Source organism: Salmo trutta, chromosome 25, assembly GCF_901001165.1.
Source record: "Salmo trutta chromosome 25, fSalTru1.1, whole genome shotgun sequence".
In the NCBI taxonomy this organism is placed as follows: Eukaryota; Metazoa; Chordata; class Actinopteri; order Salmoniformes; family Salmonidae; genus Salmo; species Salmo trutta.
This window is the reverse complement of record NC_042981.1, coordinates 8,904,256-8,921,846: the sequence shown is the minus strand read 5'-3', so window position 1 is coordinate 8,921,846 and position 17,591 is coordinate 8,904,256. Positions and strand designations below refer to the sequence as shown.

The 17,591-nt window shown below is 44.4% G+C and overlaps 1 long non-coding RNA gene across 1 annotated transcript; it reads left to right on the top strand.

The window, feature by feature from the left end:
• The first annotated feature begins 757 nt into the window (after nt 1-757).
• On the top strand, nt 758-3,285 carry LOC115162704 (uncharacterized). The gene is made up of 2 exons (XR_003869618.1): nt 758-883; nt 2,884-3,285. It is a non-coding gene; the product is annotated as an uncharacterized LOC115162704 (long non-coding RNA).
• The last annotated feature ends 14,306 nt before the right edge of the window (nt 3,286-17,591 follow it).

Sequence of the window (17,591 nt, the reverse complement as noted above, 5' to 3'; positions counted from 1 at the left end):
AACACAGACCACCACTACCATAACACAGACCACCACTACATTAACACAGACCACCACTACATTAACACACATCCACTACACTAACAGAGACCACCACTACATTAACACAGACTCCCACTACACTAACACACATTCACTACACTAACACAGACCTTAATGTTTTTCTCAATTGTTTACACACTGAAACTGGCCCATGAGGCACAATGACCAACACCTATACCTCATTTAGCAGAACCAGACACCAAATCTGCAATACTACTGGCACATGTTTTGCTTCACACTCAGATTGCAATTCAATAACAAACATTTGGCAAAACACAACACACAATTCTCTACCTTTGGCACAACATTCACAACTAAAATGTATTGCGTGTAAATGAAAATCAACACTGTTTTTGTAGAACTGAAAGACGAGCACCAAGTGGTGGTAGAAGGCGTCTATTTACAGACGAACAGGAGGCTGTCATTGTGCAAATGGTAGTTGAAAATAATGCCGTAAGACAACGGGAATTCCAACAACAGATTATTGAAAACCCTGCCATCTTCCACAACATCCAAGTGAGCTTATTAATCATAGCCCGCATTCTGAAGAAACAACATTTCCGGATGAATGAATTCCCAAAGAGTGAAGGATAAATGGTATGAATATGTACAAGTAAGTAATGTACTAGTATTACTCTCTAGAAACATTAGAGACTCATTGATGTTGCCAGTGAACTTTATTATACAGCAATTACAGTATTTACTGTCATTTCAGAGAATCATGGAGTTGAATGCGAGTCCCATCCCCCAGGAACTCACATTCATAGATGAGGCTGGATTCAATTTAGCGAAGATGAGGAGGAGAGGAAGGAACATCATTGGTCAACGTGCCATCATTGAGGTACCTGGCCATTTTGGGGGAAATGTCACCATAAGCACAGCTATGATCCACAATGGGGTCCTCACTGCCATGCCACCCTTGTACAATACAACACTGCCCATCTCTTTAATTTCCTGAACACCTTACATGACAATCTTTTTCAGCCAGAGCAGAGAGGGCCAGGTGATCCTGAGCAGCAAATGTACAATTGAAGTCGGAAGTTTACATACACTTAGGTTGGAGTCATTAAAACTAGTTTTTCAAGCACTCCACAAATTTCTTGTTAACAAACTGTAGTTTTTTTCAAGTTGGTTAGGACATCTACTTTGTGCATGACATAAGTAATTTTTCCAACAATTGTTTACAAACAGATTATTTCACGTATAATTCACTGTATCACACTGTATCCAGTGTGTCAGAAGTTTACATACACTAAGTTGACTGCTCCTTTAAACAGCTCGGAAAACGCCAGAAAATGATGTCATGGCTTTAGAAGCTTCTGATAGGCTAATTGACATAATTTGACTCAATTGGAGGTGTACCTGTGTATGTATTTTAAGGCCTACCTTCAAACTCAGTGCCTCTTTGCTTGACATCATGGGAAAATCTAAAGAAATCAGCCAAGACCTCATAAAAAAAATGTGGACCTCCACAAGTCTGGTTCATCCTTGGGAGCAATTTCCAAATGCCTGAAGGTACCATGTTAATTTGTACAAACAATAGTACTCAAGTATAAACACCATGGGACCATGCAGCCGTCATACCACTCAGGAAGGAGACGCGTTCTGTCTCTGAGAGATGAACGTACTTTGGTGCGAAAAGTGCAAATCAATCCCAGAACAACAGGAAAGGACCTTGTGATGCTGGAGGAAACAAGTACAAATTATCCACAGTAAAATGAGTCCTATATCGACATAACCTGAAAGGCCGCTCAGCAAGGAAGAAGCCACTGCTCCAAAACCGCAATAAAAAAGCCAGACTATGGTTTGCAACTGCACATGGGGACAAAGATTGTACTTTTTTAAGAAATGTCCTCTGGTCTGATGAAACAAAAATGGCAATAAAGACCATCGTTATGTTAGGAGGAAAAAGGGGGAGGCTTGCATGCCGAAGAACACCATCCCAACCGTGAAGCACGGGGGTGGCAGCATCATGTTGAGGGGGTGCTTTGCTGCAGGAGGGACTGGTGCACTTCACAAAATAGATGGCATCATGAGGACGGAAAATTATGTGCATGTATTGAAGCAACATCTCAAGACATCAGTCAGGAAGTTAAAGCTTGGTCGCAAATGGGTCTTCCAAATGGACAATGACCCCAAGCATACTTCCAAAGTTGTGGCAAAATGGCTTAAGGACAACAAAGTCAAGGTATTGGAGTGGCCAACAAAAAGCCCTGACCTCAATCCTACAGAAAATGTGTGGTCAGAACTGAAAAAGTGTGCGCGAGCAAGGAGTCCAACAAACCTGACTCAGTTACACCAGCTCTGTCAGGAGGAATGGGCCAAAATTCACCAAACTTATTGTGGAAAGCTTGTGGGAGGCTACCCGAAACATTTGACCCAAGTTAAACAATTTAAAGGCAATGCTACCAAATACTAATTGAGTGTATGTAAACTTCTGACCCACTGGGAATGTGATGAAAGAAATAGAAGCTGAAATAAATCATTCCCTCTACTATTATTCTGACATTTCACATTCTTAAAACAAAGTGGTGATCCTAACTGACCTAAAACAGGGAATTTCTACTAGGACTAAATGTCAGGAATTGTAAAAAACTGAGTTTAAATGTATTTGGCTAAGGTGTATTTAAACTTCCGACTTCAAGTGTATGTTCTATTTTGGGACAACGTAAGTTTCCATCGGGCTGCTCAGTAACGCAACCGGTTCCATGACCATCCAAGGTTTACATTTCTCTATCTCCCACCATATTCCCCATTTCTCAACCCCATTGAGGAGTTGTTTTCAGCATGGCGGTGGAAGGTGTATGATCGCAAACCCGTGAACATATGACCTTTCTCCAGGCAACAGAGGAGGCCTGTGGTGGCGTTCCAGTCCTGTCAGGGGTGGATGCGTCAAGCCAGAAGATATTTCCCCCGCTGTCTGGCCAAGGAGAATATCACCTGTGATGTTGATGAAAATCTGTAGCCGGACCAAAACACATGACATTAATGATTTTGTTTTCGCAATGGAGTATTTTGTTTCTTGACTTATGATTTAGATTTTACTGTATTTTGACAGTTTCTTTATCTATTCTGTACAATTGATCTAACATACAGTACTGTAGTACATATAGGCCTATTTTTCTTCCTTTGCATATGCAAAATAAATTGACTGTATGTTTGCATTTTTACTGTATGTGAGCTTACATTATGGTGTTTGACATGTATTAAGTCATGTTGAAATATAAAACTAACATTTTTGCATTTGTGTTCCTTTCTTGTTTGAATACACACAAACAATATACAGTTTAATAACAACAAAATCTTATTCTTTACACTGAAATAGGTTCTGATAGTAGTGTTTTGAATACGTCACATTAGTGTGATCTCGGTTGTCACTGAGTTAGATTAATTTGATGTGTGTCTCATTTGTAAGCAGAGTTTCATTTTCAGCAGGGAGAGCATGATTTTGATTGCTGTGTTTCATTTTGAAAGATGTCTGTGGGGTTTGGAGAAATTGGCTAACTGTTTTGTGTTCAGAGTTTTGAGTACTTGCGATGTAGCTTCAACAAATGTGTTAACAATTGGGAAAAACTGTAACACAGACCACCACTACATTAACACAGACCACCACTACATTAACACAGACCACCACTACATTAACACAGACCACCACTACATTAACACAGACCACCACTAGATTTCACAGACCACCACTAGATTTCACAGACCACCCCTAAGGACAACATGCTCCAGTCACTCGCCGGCCCAATCCCAAACGGACCCCTAGACCTTACACCCGATGCACTTGCGGCGATCTGACAAGATTTGATTGCTATAAGAAATAACTTCCAGCCTATCAGAGGGCAAAAGGTGGAGATATTAACATAGGACATAGGGTCAAGGGAACCATTTGGGGCTCAGGGTGTCACTTTACAGAGGTCTAGCTGGTCCTAGATCTGTGCCTCACTGTCTCTCAACCTCCCCTTTATTGGGTGTCTCATTGACAGGAACTTGTATGACGTGTGTTGAGGCATTGATTTACCACTTCACCCTGGCAGTATGACGTGTGTTGAGGCATTGATTTACTGTAGCGCGTGAGTGGGGGGAGGAGGGAGTGGGGGGGAGGAGGGAGGGGGGGGCATCAGCAGGTAGTGCCAGGGAAGGCTGGCGTCATTGAACCAACCCTGTGTCATCTGGTCTTGCGTTGGTTGGCAGGAGCACGTTGACTATTAATGTCCCAGACGTCTAGACAAAGAGCCAGGTTCGCTCCAAGTGTGTTCAACTGTCACATGCAGAGAAAATCAGTTTTTCCAACTGGATGGACAGAATTCGTATTTGTAATGTTTGGCGAATTTGTAAGGTCATCCTCTGTCTGGTCAATAGTGTCACTCTCCTGCTGGTTACTGACCGTCTGCTCAGCTAATCTCTCTCTATAGGACCTGACCCTGGGTCTGTTGTGGCTACGGTACAGGCTAATCTCTCTCTATAGGACCTGACCCTGGGTCTGTTGTGGCTACGGTACAGGCTAATCTCTCTCTATAGGACCTGACCCTGGGTCTGTTGTGGCTACGGTACAGGCTAATCTCTCTCTATAGGACCTGACCCTTGGTCTGTTGTGGCTACGGTACAGGCTAATCTCTCTCTATAGGACCTGACCCTGGGTCTGTTGTGGCTACGGTACAGGCTAATCTCTCTCTACAGGACCTGACCCTTGGTCTGTTGTGGCTACGGTACAGGTTAATCTCTCTCTATAGGACCTGACCCTGGGTCTGTTGTGACTACGGTACAGGTTAATCTCTCTCTATAGGACCTGACCCTGGATCTGTTTTATAGACTTCAGCATCACAACAGAGAGAGAGATATCCACCAGTCATGTATCCATACATTGGCAGACCTTCAGGATTTCATCTGACTAGCTCTACAGCAGTGTATGTCTGAAGAGTTTATATGATACAGTACAGACAGACATTCTGTCTCAATGTTACACCGCTTTTACAGTAATTCACCTCAGCCTTCATGTTTATAAATGTTCATTCTTCCCCCCTGTTTATGATACAACTCTATAAAGGGCATTCAGCTTTAATCTAATAATCCATGTGCCTGTCAGATGCCGGCCTGACACAGACTGTCTCGTTGTGTACACCGCTGCTAAAAAAGCCATCTTGACTTCACACAATGGCGAGTCACCCCCACCCCTCATGTCATCACCAACCCCCCTTCTGTCCTTTGTGACCTTTGACCTTTAGAAGACAACAGTCATTTCATCTCCCAGACAAGAAGGTGACCTTGTCTGCTGGCTGAGTGCAGCCATGTTCCAGTTCTCCATTGTACGCTCAGGCATTTACGCTTTGCTTCAGACGAGACCTTGCAGTCTACTTATCCTGCCCTCCTCCTCCTTCGGTCCCCTTCGGTCCTCCAGGGTCTATTGTGAGTGGAATGATTGGTTTGTTCCCTGTCTCCTGGCTAAGACTTGGACAAAAGCTTGGGTGATTGAGTTTCAGGAAGTAGAGAGAAGGTTATCTGAAGAATACCTCCAACCTTTCACTGGAGGTTAGGGGGTTATCTTTGAATAAGAGGGAAATAGAAGGAATGAGAGAAGGGAGGGAAGAAGACGCCGGTGTCTCAGTTTGAAGGCATTCTCAAGCTTGTGTATTTTTATTTTCTACCATGTCTCAGTTATGAAAGTCAGAGATAGTTGTTGATATGAAGAGACTTCCTTTAAAAGAGTGCAGTGTTATGAAAGTCAGAGTTAGTTGTTGATAAAAAGAGACTTCCTTTAAAAGAGTGCCGTGTTATGAAAGTCAGAGTTAGTTGTTGATATGAAGAGACATAAACTCAGCAACAACAAAAAATGTCCTCTCACTGTCAACTTAGTTAATTTTCAGCAAACTTAACATGTGCAAATATTTGTATGAACATAACAAGATTCAACAACTGAGACATAAACTGAACAAGTTCCACAGACATGTGACTAACAGAAATTGATTAATGTGTCCCTGAACAAAGGGGGGGTCAAAATAAAAAGTAACAGTCAGTATCTGGTGTGGCCACCAGCTGCATTAATTACTGCAGTGCATCTCCTCCTACTGGACTGCACCAGATTTGCCAGTTCTTGCTGTGAGATGTTACCACACTCTTCCACCAAGGCACCTGCAAGTTCCAGGACATTTCTGTTAGAGAAAGACAGTGGCCCTAGCTACTGAAAGGGCCCTAGCGCTCACCCTCCTTTCCAAATAGTCCCAGACGTGCTCAAATGGATTGAGATCCGGGCTCTTCGCTGGCCATGGCAGAACACTGACATTCCTGTCTTGCAGGAAATCACGCACAGAACGAGCAGTATGGCTGGTGGCATTGTCATGCTGGAGGGTCATGTCAGGATGAGCCTGCAGGAAGGGTACCACATGAGGGAGGAGGATGTCTTCCCTGTAACGAACAGCGTTGAGAGCTCAGTCCGATGATGCTGTGACACACCGCCCCAGACCATGACGGACCCTCCAACTCTAAATCGATCCCGCTCCAGAGTACAGGCTTCGGTGTAACGCTCATTCCTACAACGATGTACGCGAATCCGACCATCACCCCTGGTGAGCCAAAACCGCGACTCGTCAGTGAAGAGCACTTTTTGCCAGTCCTGTCTGGTCCAGCGATGGTGGGTTTGTGCCCATAAGCGATGTTGTTGCCAGTGATGTCTGGTGAGGACCTGCCTTACACAGGCCTACAAGCCCTGTCCAGCCTCTCTAAGCCTATTGGGGACAGTCTGAGCACTGATGGAGGGATTGTGTGTTCCTGGTGTAACTCAGGAAGTTGTTTTTGCCGTCCTGTACCTGTCCCGCAGGTGTGATGTTCGGATGTACCGATCCTGTGCAGGTGTTGTTACACGTGGTCTGCCACTGCGAGGATGATCAGCTGTCTGTGCTGTCTCCCTGTAGCGGTGTCTTAGGCATCTCACAGTACGGACATTGCAATTTATTGCCCTGGCCACATTTGCAGTCCTCATGCCTCCTTGCGGCACGCCTAAGGCACGTTCACGTAGATGAGCAGGGACCTTGGGCATCTTTCTTTTGGTGTTTTTCAGAGTCAGTAGAATTGCCTCTTTAGTGTCCTAAGTTTTCATAACTGTGATCTTAATTGCCTACCATCTGTAAGCTGTTAGTGTCTTAACGAATGTTCCACAGGTGCATGTTCATTAATTGTTTATGGTTCATTGTACAAGCATGGGAAACAGTGTTTATTTGGATTTTTACGAATTATCTTTTTCAAGACAGGGTCCTGAAAAAGGGACATTTCTTTTTTTGCTGAGTTTACTTTAATATAGTGCAGTGTTATGAAAGTCAGAGTTAGGTGTTGATATGAAGAGACTTCCTTTAAAAGTGAAGTGCTTTGTGATAGTTTATGAAGCTTTAAACCTTTTTTGAGTCTTTGAGAGTTTTTTCCTCTCATTTTTTATTCACTGTGTCTGTGTTATGCTGCGACCTATTGAGATACTGGAGATATTTAGATTATCTGATGACTTGTATAATAGAAAAGATTGTTTGGTATATTATCCTTTTTAACCGTTAGTCACAGTATTTATAAAATGTCCGCCCACCATTACCCTTATCAAAAGTAAACTTTTATCCAATATTACTGTAACATCTCAACTGTGAAAGAGATCCTCATTTCTTCTGAAATGACTACAGTGGTTCACCCTTTGTTGGAGAAATATGCAGTTGAAACAATAAATCAATTACACCACCTGGGTTTTGGTAAAAAGCTGAGGGATAGGCTTGGAGAAATGGAACCACTCTCAAATTCATTGACAGAGCTAAGGATGCAAGGACCGACTGTGATATGTGGTTGTCTCGCATGGCTATCTTTTATGATGAATGCACTAGCTGTCGGTCGCTCCTGATAGGAGTGTCTGCTGAATGGCTAAATTGTAGTGTAGAGGCAGTGCTATGTATATTTATCTATATTATGTATTTTGTTTGTTCAGTTTCTTGTTTGGACACCAGGAAGAGTAGCCGCTTCCTCGGCAGCAGCTAATTGGGGATCCTAATAAATACTAAATACCATCAATGATATCAGCATAATAGTTTTAACCATGTTTTGAGGCTAAGCAGTGTTTGTTTACACTTACAGTGTTCACAAACATTGGAGTAAAACATGCTTATTTGGGGTTCTGATGGAGTGTGACAGCTGAACATAAGCTCATTTCTAAGTTATTTTCTTTAAGAATCAATGGGTATATACTGTATCATGAATTTACATTTACATTTATGTCATTTAGCAGACGCTCTTATCCAGAGCGACTTACAAATTGTTGCATTCACCTTATGATATTCAATTTATACATAACAAAAACATGGATGTCCTGTAGCAACTTTCCCCTTTAACAAGATAGTTTGTCACAAAATCACAGTTTGTTAGGGTCCCAAACTTTCTCGTTGATTTCAGATTGAGGCATAGACAACACAATTTAATTCAGAAGCATCTTTTGAACTGAAGTAAAGAGGTTGTTTTTTGGGTTGATCAACACATATACGGGACACAAGCTTGTGCTGAACAAAGCACTACTCATGTCCATAGAATAAAAGGGAGCAATGAGAGGAGAGATAGAATAGAAAAGAGAAGAAGCCTTAGTTCCATTGACCTCTTAGTTTGCTCTATTTCTTTGCCCTCCAGACAGACAGAGTCCCTCCATCGATTACCGTCACTGTTCTCTGGATGTCCCATTCCCGCCCCCGCCCCTTGCCCCCATGTCAGATGTACCCTCTATAAAGTCCTGACTGACAACACACTCAACGTCTGCCCAGGTTTAATATTAACTTTATTAATGTCTCATCTAAGCTGGCACTGTTACTGACAACCAGTGCCCCCTGGGTTGGTTGGAAAGGAGATGAGGGCGCTCAACCAACGTGAGTCAAGGTGCAAACCAAAAATGAGATCATCATTAATAAGGAAAAGGCCAAACACTCGCTCACCATTCATTATGTATTACTTTATTTAAACAACTTTTAAGAGCTTGAATTTCCAGCATTCAATCGGGGTGGCTGGTAGCCTAGTGGTTAGTGTGTTGGGCCAGTAACCCAAAGGTTACTGGATCAAATCCCTGAGCAGACAAGGTAAGAATCTGTTGTTCTGCCCTTGAACAAGGCAGTTAACCCACTGTTTCCTGGTAGGCTTTCACCATAAATAAGAATGTGTTCTTAACTGACTTGCTTAGTTAAATAGAAAATATATTTGTTTTTGGCACATAACCTTTCACAGAGATAGTCACCAGAGCTGCCCGCCAGTCAACAGTCGCCAGAGCTGCCCGCCAGTCGTACGTCGCCAGAGCTGCCCGCCAGTCGTACGTCGCCAGAGCTGCCCGCCAGTCGTACGTCGCCAAAGCCGCCCGCCAGTCGTACGTCACCAGAGCCGCCCGCCAGTCGTACGTCACCAGAGCCGCCCGCCAGTCGTACGTCACCAGAGCCGCCCGCCAGTCAGGAGTCGCCAGAGCCGCCCGCCAGTCAGGAGTCGCCAGAGCCGCCCGCCAGTCAGGAGTCGCCAGAGCCGCCCGCCAGTCAGGAGTCACCAGAGCCGCCCGCCAGTCAGGAGCCGCTAGAGCCACCCGCTAGTCAGAAGCCGCCAGAGCGGCCCGACTGCCCGGAACTGCCAGAGCGGCCCGACTGCCCGGAACTGCCAGAGCGGCCCGACTGCCCGGAACTGCCAGAGTGGCCCGACTGCCCGGAACTGCCAGAGTGGCCCGACTGCCCGGAACTGCCAGAGTGGCTCGACTGCCCGCCGGTTCTGCCAGAGTGGCCCGACTGCCCGCCGGTTCTGCCAGAGTGGCCCGACTGCCCGCCGGTTCTGCCAGAGTGGCCCGACTGCCCGCCGGTTCTGCCAGAGTGGCCCGACTGCCCGCCGGTTCTGCCAGAGTGGCCCGACTGCCTTCCGGGTCTGCCAGAGTGGCCCGACTGCCTTCCGGGTCTGCCAGAGTGGCCCGACTGTCCTCCGGCCCAGCCCGAGTGGCCCGTCTACCCAGAGCTGCCGGGGTGGGTCGTCTGCCCGGAACTGCCAGAACCAGAGCCACCTCCAGATATAGGTGGGTTGGGGAGGGGGGGTGTAGCACAGTGCCGTCGTTGACGGCAGCCACCCTCCCTTCCCTCCCTTTAGTTTAGGGGGATTTTTTGTTGTTTTTTGTGGTTTTTGTTATTTTTGAGGTGCTTCCGGGGTTAGCACCTTTAGGGGGGGGGGGGGGTACTGTCACGTCCTGGCCAGTATAAGGGTTAATTGTTATTGTAGTTTGGTCAGGACGTGGCAGAGGGTATTTGTTTTATGTGGTTCAGGGTGGTGGTTTTGTAGTAAGGGCATTTGATTTAGTATTCCGGAGGTTTTTGGGCACTGTTGGAGATTCATGTATTCTATGTTTAGTCTAGGTAGTCTGTTTCTATGTTGAGTTAATTGGGGTGGACTTCCAATTGAAGGCAGCTGTGTGTTGCCTTTGATTGGAAGTCCTATATTAGTTGGGTGTGTTTGTCTGTGTGTTTGTGGGAGGTTGTTCTGTGTTTAGCCTTGTGCCTTGCCAGACTGTCTGTAATTCGTGAGTTGTTTTTGTTCTTTTTTGTGTTCTTTTTTATTTAATAAATGTTCAAAATGAACAAACGCAGTCCTCCTGCATTTTGGTCCTCCTTCACCGACGATAACCGTGACAGTACGCATAGAAAAAAAGCACGGGAAAATAAACCCACATTTAATAAAATGTCTTCAAAACTGTATGAGAAAATAAGATATTCATATTTTCATGGGATATACATCTCAAAGAGATCTTGTTTTTCTCCTGATCTCAAGGAGAACCCATTTAGGTATGAAGTGTGTCTTTATCTGCACAGTTCATTATCATTTTGAAAAGGACTCTTTAAATTTATACAAGGTCGCACTTAAAGCCCCTTGATTAGCATTAGTTTCCTTTTTTAAATGTTTTTATTTTTTTATTTCACCTTTATTTAAACGGGTAGGTCTGGTTGAAAACAAGTTTCTCATTTACAACTGCGACCTGGCCAAGATAAAGCAAAGCAGTGCGACAAAAACAACAACACAGAGTTACACATGGGATCAACAAACGTACAGTCAATAACACAACAGAAAAATGTATGTACAGTGTGTGCAAATGTAGTAAGATTAGGGAGGTAAGGCAATAAATAGGCCATAGAGGCAAAATAATTATAATTTAACATTAACACTGGAGTGATAGATGTGCAGATGATGATGTGCAATTAGAGATACTTGGTTGCACAAGAGCAAAAAGATAAATAACAATTTTGGGCATTAGGTAGTTGGGTGTGCTATTTACAGACTAGCTGTGTACAGCTGCTCTGACAACTGATGCTTAAAGTTAGAGGGAGATATAAGACTCCAGTTTCAGTGATTTTTGCAATTTGTTCCAGTCATTGGCAGCAGAGACCTGGAAGGAAAGGCGGCCAAAGTAAGTGTTGACTTTGGGGATACCTGCTGGAGCGTGTGCTACGGGTGGGTGTTGCTATGGTGACCAGTGAGCTGAGATAAGGCGGGGCTTTACCTAGCAAAGACTTATAGATGACCTGGAGCCAGTGGGTTTGGCGGCGAATATGTAACGAGGGCCAGCCAACGAGAGCATACATGTCGCAGTGGTGGGTAGTATATGGGGCTTTGGTGACAAAACGGATGGCACTGTGATAGACTACATCCAGATTGCTGAGTAGAGTGTTGGAGGCTATTTTGTAAATGACATCACTGAAGTCAAGGATCGGTAGGATTTTTTACGAGGATATGTTTGGCAGCATGAGTGAAGGAGGCTTTATTTGTGAAATAAGAAGCCGATTCTAGATTACATTTTGGATTGGAGATGCTTAATGTGAGTCTGGAAGGAGAGTTTACAGTCTAACCAGACACCTAGGTATTTGTAGTAGTCCACATATTCTAAGTCAGAACCGTCTAGAGTAGTGATGCTAGTCGGGTGCGGGCAGCAATCGGTTGAAGAGCATGCATTTAGTTTTACTAGTATTTAAAAGCAGTTGGAGGCCACGGAAGGAGTGTTATATGGCATTGAAGCTCGTTTGGAGGTTTGTTAACACAGTGTCCAAAGAAGGGTCAGATGTATACAGAATGGTGTCATCTGCGTAGAGGTGGATCAGAGAATCATCAGCAGCAAGAGCGCCATCATTGATATATACATTGAAAAGAGTAGGCCCGAGAATTGAACCCTGTGGCACCCCCATAGAGACTGCAAGAGGTCCGGACAACAGGCCCTCCAATTTGACACACTGAACTCTATCTGAGAAGTAGTTGGTGAACCAGGCGAGACGTCATTTTAGAAACCAAGGCTATTGAGTCTGCCGATAAGAATGCAGTGATTGACAGAGTCGAAAGCCTTGGCCAGGTCGATGAAGATGGCTGCACAGTACTGTCTTTTATCGATGGTGGTTATGATATCGTTTAGGACCATGAGTGTGGCTGAGGTGCACCCATGACCAGCTCGGAAACCAGATTGCATTGTGGAGAAGGTACGGTGGAATTCGAAATGGTCGGTGATCTGTTTGTTAACTTGGCTTTCGAAGATTTTTAGAAAGGCAGGGCAGGATGGATATAGGTCTATAACAGTTTGGGTCTAGAGTGTCTCCCCCTTTGCAGAGGGGGATGACCGCGGCAGCATTCCAATCTTTGGGGATCTCAGATGATACAAAGAGAGGTTGAACAGGTTAGTAATAGGGGTTGCAACAATTTTAGTGCATAATTTTAGAAAGAGAGGGTGCAGATTGTCTAGCCCAGCTGATTTGTAGGGTTCCAGATTTTGCAGGTCTTTCAGAACATCAGCTGTCTGGATTTTGGTGAAGGAGAAGTGGGAGGGGGGGCTTGGGCAAGTTGCTGCAGGGGGGTGTAGAGCTGTTGGCCAGGGTAGGGGTAGCCAGGTGGAAAGCATGGCCAGCCATAGAAAAACGCTTATTGAAATCATCGATTATCGTAGATTTATCAGTGGTGACAGTGTTTCCTAGCCTCAGTGCAGTGGGCAGCTGGGAGGAGGTGGTCTTATTCTCCATGGATTTTAGTGTCCCAAAACTTTTGGGAATTAGTGCTACAGGATGCACATTTCTGTTTGAAATAGGTAGCCTCAGCTTTCCTAACTAACTGTGTATATTGGTTCCTGACTTCCCTGAAAAGTTGCATATTGCGGGAGCTATTCAATGCTAATGCGGAATGCCACAGGATGTTTTTGTGCTGGTTAAGGGCAGTCAAGTCTGGAGTGAACCAAGGGCTATATCTGTTCCTGGTTCAACATTTTTTAAATGGGGCATGTTTATTTAAGATGGTGAGGGGAGCACTTTTAAAGAATAACCAGGCATCCTCTACTGACGGGATGAGGTCAATATCCTTCCAGGATACCCAGGCCAGGTCAATTAGAAAGGCCTGCCCGCTGAAATGTTTTAGGGAGCATTTGACAGTGATGAGGGGTGGTCGTTTGACCGCGGACCCATTACGGACGCAGGCAACGAGGCAGTGATCGCTGAGATCCTGGTTGAAGACAGCAGAGGTGTATTTAGAGGGCAAGTTGGTCAGGATGATATCTAAGATGGTGACCATGGTTACGGATTTAGTGTTGTACCTGGTAGGTTCCTTGATAATTTGTGTGAGATTGAGGGCATCTAGCTTAGACTGTAGGACAACCTGGGTGTTAAGCATGTCCCAGTTTAGGTCACCTAACAGTACGAACTCTGAAGATAGATGGGGGGCAATCAATTCACATATGTTGTCCAGGGCACAGCTGGGGGCTGAGGGGGGTCTATAACAAGCAGCAATGGTGACAAACTTATTTCTGGAAAGGTGGATTTTTAAAAGTAGAAGCTCGATTTGTCTGAGCACAGATCTGCATAGTATAACAGAACTCTGCAGGCTATCTCTGCAGTAGATTGCAACTCTGCCCCCTTTGGCAGTTCTATCTTGACGGAAAATGTTGTAGTTGGGGATGGAAATTTCAGAATTTTTGGTGGCCTTCCTATGCCAGGATTCAGACATAGCAAGGACATAAGGGTTGGCGGAGTGTGCTAAAGCAGTGAATAAAACGAACTTAGGGCGGAGGCTTCTGATGTTAACATGCATGAAACTGAGGCTTTTACGATTACAGAAGTCAACAAATGAGAGCGCCTGCGTAATAGGTGTGATTCTGGGGGCTGCAGGGCCTGGATTAACCTCTACATCGCCAGAAGAGCAGAGGAGGAGTAGGATAAGGTTATGGCTAATGGCTATAACCTTGCATATTTCTCGGCGTGGTTGAATAGATTCATGGCATATTGTACAGACAAGGGTATGGTAGAATGTGAGTACAGGGGAGGTAAATCTAGGCATTGAGTGACAATGAGAAAGGTTTTGTCTCTAGAGGTACCAGTTAAGCCAGGTGATGTCACAGCATGTGTGGGGGTGGGACAAAAGAGAGCTATCTAAGGCATGTTGGGCAGGGCTGGGGGCTCTACAGAGCAAACAGACAATAATAACTTACTGAAACAGCAGTAGACAAGGCATATTGACATTAGGGAGAGTCATGTGTAGCCGAGTGATCGTAGAGTCCAATAAGCAGCAATAGGTGAGTCAGGTAACCGTTCGGTAGTCGCTACTACGCTAGGCTAGCTGGAGACACAGCGATTCAGAAAGCAAGTGGGCCGGGGCTAGCAGATGGGCCTTCGGAAACGTCCCAACAGAAAAGCCTGTTGAAACCACCTCGGCAGACCAGTCGTGATGGATCGGCAGGGCTCCGTGTCGGCAATAAAGGGTCCAGGCCAATTGGCAAAATAGGTATTATAGCCCAAGAATTACCTGGTAGACCTCTTCGGCTAGCCGGGAGATGGGCCTAGCTCAAGGCTAACTGGTGCTTGCTACAGGACAGAGGTGTTAGCCAGCAGTAGCCACTCGATTGCAGCTAGCTAGCTGCGATGATCCGGTGTAATGGTCCAGAGCTTTCGGCAGGAATCCGGTGATGTGGTAGAGAAAAAGCAGTCCGATATGCTCTGGGTTGATATCACACTGTGCAGACTGGCAGGTATTGACCGAGCTGAAGCTGGCTGGTGTCCGAGGTAACGGTGAAGACCGCTAGCAGTGGCTAACTGACTACTAGTAGCTAGTTAGCTGGCTAGCTTCTGATGGGGGTTCCGATTCTAAAGTATAAAAATAGCAGATCTGTACCACATTGGGTGATGCAGGTTGCAGGAAAGTATATTCAGTTCGTAGATGGAAAGGGAGATTTAAAATATATACGAAATATATACAAAAGAAACGAGGAAAACGACTATTTACAACGGGACAAGACAAACACACATCCAACTGCTACGCCATCTTTCAATAGTTTCACATTTTCCCTTTCAACTTGATTGCATTCATAAGGCATGAGAACTGTCCTACTGATTGATATCTGATTGGATCATCAGGTAGCTTCTCAAGGGAATGTGATAGTGAGACTATTTGAGGTTTTGAGAGAACCTGACATTTTTCTAAATAATCTCAATTAGTACATTACTCTTTCTTTCTTTCTTTCTTTCTTTCTTTCTTTCTTTCTTTCTTTCTTTCTCTCTCTCTCTCTCTCTCTCTCTCTCTCTCTCTGTCTAGCTGTCTCTCTCTATCTCTCTCAATTCAATTCGAAGGGCTTTATTGGCATGGGAAACATATGTTTACATTGCCAAAGTAAGTCAAATAGATAAACCGAAGTAAAATTAACAATAAAAATGTAACAGTAAATATTACACTCACAAAAGTTCCAAAGGAATAAAGACATTTCAAATGTCATGTTATGCCTATATACAGTGTTTTAGCGATGTGCAAATATTAAAGTAAAAAAGGGAAAATAAATAAATATTGGTTGTATTTACAATGGTGTTTGTTCTTCACTGGTTGTCCTTTTCTTGTGGCAACAGGTCACAAATCTTGCTGTTGTGATCACCCAATGAAATGGGAGTTTGTCAAATTTGGATTTGTTTTCAAATGCTTTGTGGGTCTGTGAAATCTGAGGGAAATATGTGTCTCTAATATGGTCATACATTTGGCAGGAGGTTAGGAAGTGCAGCTCAGTTTCCACCTCATTTTGTGGGCAGTGAGGCCAGGGTGTGGGTGTGGCCAGGGATGGTCTCCCTCTCTCTCTGTCTGTCTGTCTGTCTGTCTGTCTGTCTGTCTGTCTGTCTGTCTGTCTGTCTGTCTCTCTCGCTCACTTACTCACTCACTCACTCACTCACTCACTCACTCACTCACTCACTCTGGAATTCTCTAAACACTACTCTCTCCCCTTGTGTTTCTATGTCCATCCATCTGTCCGTCAGTGGATGTGATAAGCCACACCACAGACACATGATCATGTTAATCCCTAACTCTGCACCTGACAGTTCTCAGAACCTCATTGGTTACCATGAAAAAGCCTAAATCCTCTAAAACCATTCCCAAATCTGTCCTTTACAGGCCCTCTCTCGTAATCTGCTCTTACCCTGCTGCTCACATAGTCCCTGATTTCATTTGTAGACCACACAAATGAAATCAGGTTGTACACCGTAGCCTTTCACCTATAGATGTGGATAAGAGAGAGAAGATTAAAGTTCCAACAAAATGTCAAATTTGATCTATTTCTGTATGGTAGTCAATGGGGTGAACTAGACAGTTCACAGGTGTCCGATTCATTGACTTTAGTGTTTCACAGGGAGGGAGGAAGTAGGAGTATGACAGTACTGATGCAGTGCAGCACAGAGGTAATGTTTCCTATCTCTCATTGTCACAGAGGATCCTATTGTTGAATCTGGAGTATTGTAGACTTAACTGAAAGACGAAACCGCTTTTGTGATACTGCAATACCAAAGACATGACGCGCAGATTACAACATTTCCAAAAAGGCATCAATAGATTAAAATGAAATCTTCTTTAATCCAATCAGTGCTGTGTTTTCTCTCTACTACAGCTCTCTGTTTCTCTCTCTCTATCTCTCTTTCTCGCTTGCTCTATCTCTCTTTCTCGCTCGCTCTCTCTTTCTCTCTCTTTCTCGCTCGCTCTCTCTCTCTTTCTCTCTTTCTCTCTCGCTCTCGCTCTCTCTTTCTCTCTCGCTTTCTCTCTCTCTCTCTCTCTCTCTCTTTCTCTCTCACTCACTTTTTCTCTCTCTCTCTGTCGCTCGCTCTCTTTCTCTCTCCCTCTCTCTTTCTCTATATATCTTTCTCTCTTTCTCTCTCACTTTCTCTCTCTCTCTCTCTCTCTCTCTCTCTCTCTTTCTCTCGCTTTATCTTTCTCTCTTTCTCTCTCTACCTTTCTATCTTTCTCTCTCTCTTTCTCTCTCTCGCTCTCTTTCTCTCTCGCTTTCTCTTTCTCTCTCTCTCTTTCTCTCTCCCTCTCTCTCTTTCTCTATATATCTTTCTCTCTCTCTTTCTCTCTCTCTCTCTCTCTTTCTCTCACTTTGTATTTCTCTCTTTCTCTCTCTCTTTCTCTCTTTATCTCTCTCTTTCCATTTACTCCAACACAATGTTCTGTACAGTATGTCCAGTTCTTTAGGTATTTGCTTAGCGATAGATGCATTCGCAAACATTGCCACATACATTGATAAAATATGCCCCCCC